This window comes from Engraulis encrasicolus, chromosome 10 (assembly GCF_034702125.1).
Source record: "Engraulis encrasicolus isolate BLACKSEA-1 chromosome 10, IST_EnEncr_1.0, whole genome shotgun sequence".
Lineage (NCBI taxonomy): Eukaryota > Metazoa > Chordata > Actinopteri > Clupeiformes > Engraulidae > Engraulis > Engraulis encrasicolus.
Window position 1 is genome coordinate 11,672,401 of NC_085866.1, and position 5,801 is coordinate 11,678,201.

Below are 5,801 nucleotides of genomic sequence, written 5' to 3' on the forward strand. Positions count from 1 at the left end.
CAAAGGATCTTTTAAGATACACTTAGCGGAAGCTCCCCAGGCTTTCTCGAAAATCTTGTCATAACCGGAGCGGTATTTCATTTCGTTTTGAAGCCTTGAAATCACAGCCAGACGTGAGCCCACTGAATCCACTCCACACTGCATGCACAAGGCACGCACAGCTTCCATCTAGGTCCGTGTACCATTCGTTCTTTTATTTTTCGATTCAGAACCAAATAACGAAAAACGAAAAAACGGCTGGTTATTTCATTATTTCGTTTTAGTGACAAACGAAAAAACTAATTTTGATCTGTATTTCCAATTTTTATTTTCTACTTAATTTCAAAATATCGGAAATGAAAAAAAGCAGACGGGGCATTTGTTATTTTTTGATATTTTCATCTCTGGCCTTATGTGCCCCGGAAGTTATGCAAGCCGACATAATCTCTGATTAAACTTTGTATGCCTATCAGTTATGGCTGCGATCGAGATTCATGCTGAATATATCAAAGACTTGTTCGCAGCTGGCAAGACACACGCGGAAATTTCCGCCACACTGAAACAACATGGGGTGAAGATGTGCTCAGAAATGAGTATTAGAAGATTTTGTGAAAAACACAACCTACGACGCAAAGGACTGGTAACTGATGTGGAGCTGGAAAGAGCGGTAATGGGCTCGATACGTGAGGTAGGCTAGGCTATGTAGGCTAGGCCTATCTTATATTTCACTAGGTTATCTGAAGAATATGTAAGCTATAAAGTAGGCATAGGCCTATTAGGCCTAACTATTATTTGCTTGGAATTTTACACAGGCGAGGTGACGATGATATGACGGCCCATAGTAGGTCAGTAGAAGTCGCAAGTCACTCATTTTGCACTTCAGCGGTGCTGCTCATTAGGCCCTACCTGGCAATATCGTGTCAGCAAGACCTAAATTATAAAAGTCAGAAACTGGTCTCTTGAAATTATCTGCGTAAACTGTGGTGCTATTTGCCCGACCCTGGAAATCCGCTGTCTCGGCCGCGTCAAGGTCTGTCCATGGTGCTGAAATCGCTGCACGCAAGTTGCAGTTTCATGAGGGGCTACGTGATACAAAAAGACCTAGGCTAAATATAGCCTACTGTTGTACCCTTTTCATATTTTGAATAAAAATAACCTGAGATATTGGCTATTGTTTTCTCATTACCAGACAGGCCCATCCTATGGCCGTAAGTTTATGACTGGGTACCTGGCGCCATTCCTAACCCTAACCTGTCAGTAGGCTATTGCAATGTTTCTGAGTTTTACATTTGTGCCTTGACCAAAACTTCCTAAACCTAACATGTCACAGACAGCAGCATGACCACTGCGTAGGCTTCAGAGATGACGGTGATCTAAAGCAGCTTTTGGTCAGAACATTGGACTGTCGGGACAAAGGGTTTCATTTAATTGGTAAAAAGTTATCTGAGACTAAGTGCTGTAGGATCAATGGGAAATGTTCGGAACATTGACGCATCGGACCAATGGTGCGTCGGAAAAATGAGCGGACCCCGCGTGTGGCACAACACAGAGTTGGGAAGGTACTGCGAGATATCCATCGCCCGTACCATGAGCAGCGATGTCAGGTATAATACGTTTTTCTTTGTAGGCTACGCTAACCTACAACCATGCCTCCCATAGGCCTACAAATTCACCTATAGCCTACTCTTATAGCCTATAGGCCTTCATCATCAGTTGTTGGGGGTAATGCATTACAAAAGTAATGTATTACTGTAATGCATTAGGCCTACATTTTGCTGTAATGCAGTAATGTAAGGCATTAGGCTACATGGCCAAAAAAATCTGTAATATTTACTTAGTTACAATGACATGACAATGACCTGGATTTTAGTGGTATTCAGTGGCGGGTCAGAAAGAAGCCATTAGCCTTCTGAACCTGGTAGTTTTTAGTCTGTAGGGCCCATGCTGCCAGAAACACCTCCTGCATGGGAGGTGAAAAAGGCACGACTCATGAGCTTGATTAACACTAATGAATTGGCAGCTCCATATTTAGGCCTACAGTTCTTTTGGCGATAGTAACTAAAGTAATGCAAAAGTAATGTAATGCCTTAATTTTATATAGTAATATTGCAGTGTAAGGGATTATTCTGAAAAGACAGTAATATGTAATCAGTAATGCATTACAGTTTTTGAGTAACTTTCCCAACACTGTTCATCATTATGGAATGTGGTATGTGTCCCTTACAGGGAGCGCGAAATCTGAATCCTATTCCCTACCATGGCTATTACATGGGTCACAAACTTCACATGGATCAGAATGAGAAATTAGTGATGTTTGGCGTGACCCATGTAATAGCCTTGGATGGCTATAGTGGCAACATTGTGGCGCATTCAAGTATGCCGGTGAAAAATAACCTGGTGATCTATGAGGAAGTGTACAGGTGACTATCCACCCACTAATCCTTAAAGAACACTGTAGAATATTTTGAAATATTAAGTGATGAATCTAACCTGTAGTCTACCCATTTATGCAGACCTGCAGTTAGCCATCATGGGTTGTGGGATCAACTAAGAGTTGACCACGGCAGGGAATTCTACCTCTGCTTGTACATCCAGGAGAAATTGTCAGGACTGAGGCACGACACCACTGGCCCACCATACCGACAAACCGCCTCTACATCGGTAAAATTGCTAAGTTATGAATTGTTAGTGGGATGCAGTGAATTAACCCGTCACTATACTTACATTACTTGTGTTACTCCCTACGCTTTTTTTGGTGATTCAACAGAACCATCGTGTGGAGAGGATATGGTCAGAGGTGAACCAACGTGTTAATTATCCACTTAAAGAAGCCCTAATTCAGATGCAGGATCAAGAGCTTATTGATATGGAGGATGATTTAATCAAATACTGCACTTCAAACCTGACCCGCACATTAAGCGACATTGGATTAACCAGACTGGTGAACGCATGGAATGCCCACAGAGTGCCAGGTATAATTAACACAACCTAGCAATATTATCAATAATTTACTTAAGTGTCTCATCTGTTGGCTGACGAGACATCTAGGAAGAAACACACAAAATACCCAAGTTGCTGTATGCTGTGATGGCATTAAAAGTTATGTTGTGGCAATCCTCATATCAATGCATCTTCGCATTTCCTATTTTCAGGACGTGGGAGCTAGCTGCAGGTGGTTGTCCTAAAAAAGTCCCTCAAAGCATGCTTCCCAGTGCCTCTGCTTTGACAAACATGTATGAGGAAGAATTGGGTGCGTCGCTGACTTGGTCAGCTGAATTTGGAAAGGACCCCTTTCCATCTGAGGAGACCAAATGCTGCGCAGGAGAGATTTGCACAGCTCTACCCTGATGTTTCCGTGTTATTTAATGATGCTGTATGTAACATTTGTGAATGAGCAACATGATTTCTGGGAATAAAATACTTAAAATATTACACGGTGCATCTTAACGCTTATAGCAGAGATGTGGACTTGTGACTTGGACTGACTTGTGACTTGAGTCGCAAAGGGCTCGGCTTGAGACTTGACTTGCCAATATTGGGAATGACTTGTGACTTGACTCGACTTGCATGTATTGACTCGAGATTTGACTTGACAGTTTTAGCTTGCAATGACTTGCAATAGCATTCCAAGTCTGATTAAGATTAAGTTTTTGCAATCCTGAAATAATTTTGTGTGTCTGTGTGCTTTTTTGTTTTTTGTTTTTCTACAGGAGCGTCATTTTGGAAGCAAAATGCCCGTAAGATATTTGCTGTGAAGGAAGACGAAGTAATGCAGCAGCAAGAATCGAAGAGGCAAAAAACAAGGTACTTTGAATAGAAGTCATGGTTTTGCTGAGGTACACAATCCTATTACAATCCCTCTGTTGGGGTGTACACTCCTTTGAATGTTTCTTCACGAGAGGCGGTGAATTAATGCAGTGGTAACATATCCCATGTGGAAACAAATACTTCAGTTATAGCCTATTCCTTTATAATTGTATTGTAATATTATATCATATTATATTATAGGCCTAATGTATATTAATATGGGCCCCGGGACACTGTGCACTGGAAAGAATGGGCCTCGACGTCAAAAAGGTTAAGAATCCCTGCTCTAGTGTATCAATGCGCCAAGGCTTGTTCATAAGCATTACATGGTGAATTGACACAGTACACATTTAATTAAGCGGGCTTGCGGAGCAAGGACCCTTGCAGAGCAAGGCCCGATTATAGTAATCTCTAAGGGGTCTTACACACCAAGGCGGTAAAGCGTCGCGGAACGGCCGCGTTTTTTACCGGCGTCGGTGAAAATACATTGAAACCTATCTGTCCTTACACACCAACCGGCGGTAGTCGGGCGTCAGCGGCGCGGGAGCCGACTCCGCGCCGCGCTGCATTTGGAAAATAGAACTCCAGCGTATTTTTCACGCCGGCAACCGGCGGTGTCTCATTCAAATGAATGGCAAAGTAGCACGCTAGCTTTAGCTGTGGGGAGGGTTTTGAACAGGACTGGCCGCGCACGCCGACGCTGTCAGTGTGCAAGGCAGAGAAAAGCACGCCGGCCAAAACTAAGCAGAAAGACCGCGTCCGTCCTGCGACCGTTCCGTTCCGCCTTGGTATGTTTTGGCCCTAAGTCCTGTTTCTTTATTATCTATTTATTGATCGTTCTTGTGCAGGGCAGCAGCAAAAATAGAAAATGGATCTCCTCCTAGGCCTTTCGAGATAGAGACACCGTTCAAACACTAAAACGACCGGCTCGGCTTGGAGATCGCGTATAGTTATAGGCTTCTTCGTGTCTCTTGTCGTTTTCCCGTTTTTGGCGATTTTGTGAAAGCCTGGGTGCCCATTGAAAACAGTGATGGAACCTCCATGAACCAAAGTTCCGCCACTCTAAAGATTAGAGTGTAGGAGGCTTTTTCGGTCATAAAACATCAACACTTTCACCTAGAAGTTTAGTTGGCGCGTTGTTAGCGAGCTCTATGGGATGTCTCCAAATTGTCAAAGTTTCATCTCCCAACTCCCAATACTTTTTAAATGGCAGGTTTGTAAAAAAAACAGGCCTAGGTCTATGGAGAATCCCAGTCTTTCCAAAAATGCATTTTTCAAGAGATCAGCGCATGTCCCACACGGAGGTCCATTTGTGCCTGAACCCTTTAACCTATAAACTTCATTCAAAGACTGTTAGAGAGATCACAAGCATGACTCCGATCTGTGAAAAGGACACGTGCCAACTCCTTTTAGTTTTTTTACAACGATGTTGTAAAGACAAAAAACTCATTCTCATTCTCTCCCCTGTATAAGGCTCAATACTAACTGTCAGTTAGTATCAGAACAGCTGCTCCCAATGAAGGGTTCCATCTTAACTGCCACTGTCTCAAGATTCTATTCTTAACGAGCAGGTGCGAGCAGCCATTCTAGAAGTCTATTGTTCAGCTCTTCAATGCAATGTGATATAGTCTTGCTGGACTATGCATGACAGCTAGCTGCTTGGCATAATGGGAATGCATGCTGCTGGATTAGAGATATGGAGGTTGAGGGTTCGAACCCCACCTGAAGCCATGTTGATTTTCAAAATTATATCATATGCAGTGTTCCTTGGCCAACTTAAAATGCCATGTATGTCATTTAGTATGAATGGCAAATGTGCTGAATTACAGATATGGAGGTTTGGGGTTCGAACCCCAGTCGAAGCCATGTTGATTTTCAAAATTATATCATATGCAGTGTTCCTTGGCCAACTTAAAATGCCATGTATGTCAATTAGTATGGATGGCAAATGTGCTGAATTACAGATATTGAGGTTGGGGGTTCGAACCCCAGTCAAAGCCATGTTGATTTTCAAA

General features: G+C 42.8%; 1 pseudogene; it reads left to right on the forward strand.

Annotated features, from left to right (window-relative positions):
• Nucleotides 1-454: 454 nt before the first annotated feature.
• LOC134456452 (uncharacterized) lies at nucleotides 455-3,734 on the forward strand (annotated as a pseudogene).
• Nucleotides 3,735-5,801: the final 2,067 nt, after the last annotated feature.